Raw genomic sequence first — 522 nt, 5'->3', positions numbered from 1 at the left:
GCATGCAAGCTCACCCATCATCACGGGAGGGAGCGAGGGAGGGAGCGAGGCGTGGGGGTGAAGGTCGTGCTGTGTCTGTAGAAACTGGCACGGATATGTATGTAGACATGCCAGAGCAACACGGGAGGGTCTCCTCCTCATCGCCCTTGGAGGGGCGCATGGCAGGAGGGAATTCCATTTCTTTTGCATTCCATTTCTTTTGGCTTTCCATGCGTGGACACGCACATATATCAATGTGGGGTATCCCTTTCCACGTCTCCTACGGGATATGGGCATTCTCAACGTTTTCTGCACACGCGTACTCAAGTGATCGCACTCCCGCCCCATCATCTCCCGCCCGTCCTTTGCCTCCCCCCCTTTCCCACAGCCTATGGAATGGCGTGTACCCTGTTTGTAGGGACGGTCTGGCTGGCGGTGGCGAGCTACTATGGATGGAACGTGTCGTCCACCCACTCCATAATTGGTGGCATCATTGGTTTTGGTAAGCGGGAAACGGAGCGGATTAGATTCTAAAAGGGGGGG

General features: G+C 55.7%; 1 protein-coding gene across 1 annotated transcript in view; it reads right to left on the bottom strand.

The window, feature by feature from the left end:
- The window catches only part of NGA_0174300 (uncharacterized protein), a 1,928-nt gene that overhangs the window by 847 nt on the left and 559 nt on the right, over positions 1 to 522 (bottom strand). The gene's annotated exons all lie outside the window — the stretch shown is intronic.

This window comes from Nannochloropsis gaditana (genome assembly GCF_000240725.1).
Source record: "Nannochloropsis gaditana CCMP526 unplaced genomic scaffold scaffold476, whole genome shotgun sequence".
NCBI lineage: Eukaryota > Eustigmatophyceae > Eustigmatales > Monodopsidaceae > Microchloropsis > Microchloropsis gaditana.
The sequence above is the reverse complement of the archived record's forward strand: the minus strand, read 5'-3'. Positions and strand labels throughout refer to the sequence as shown.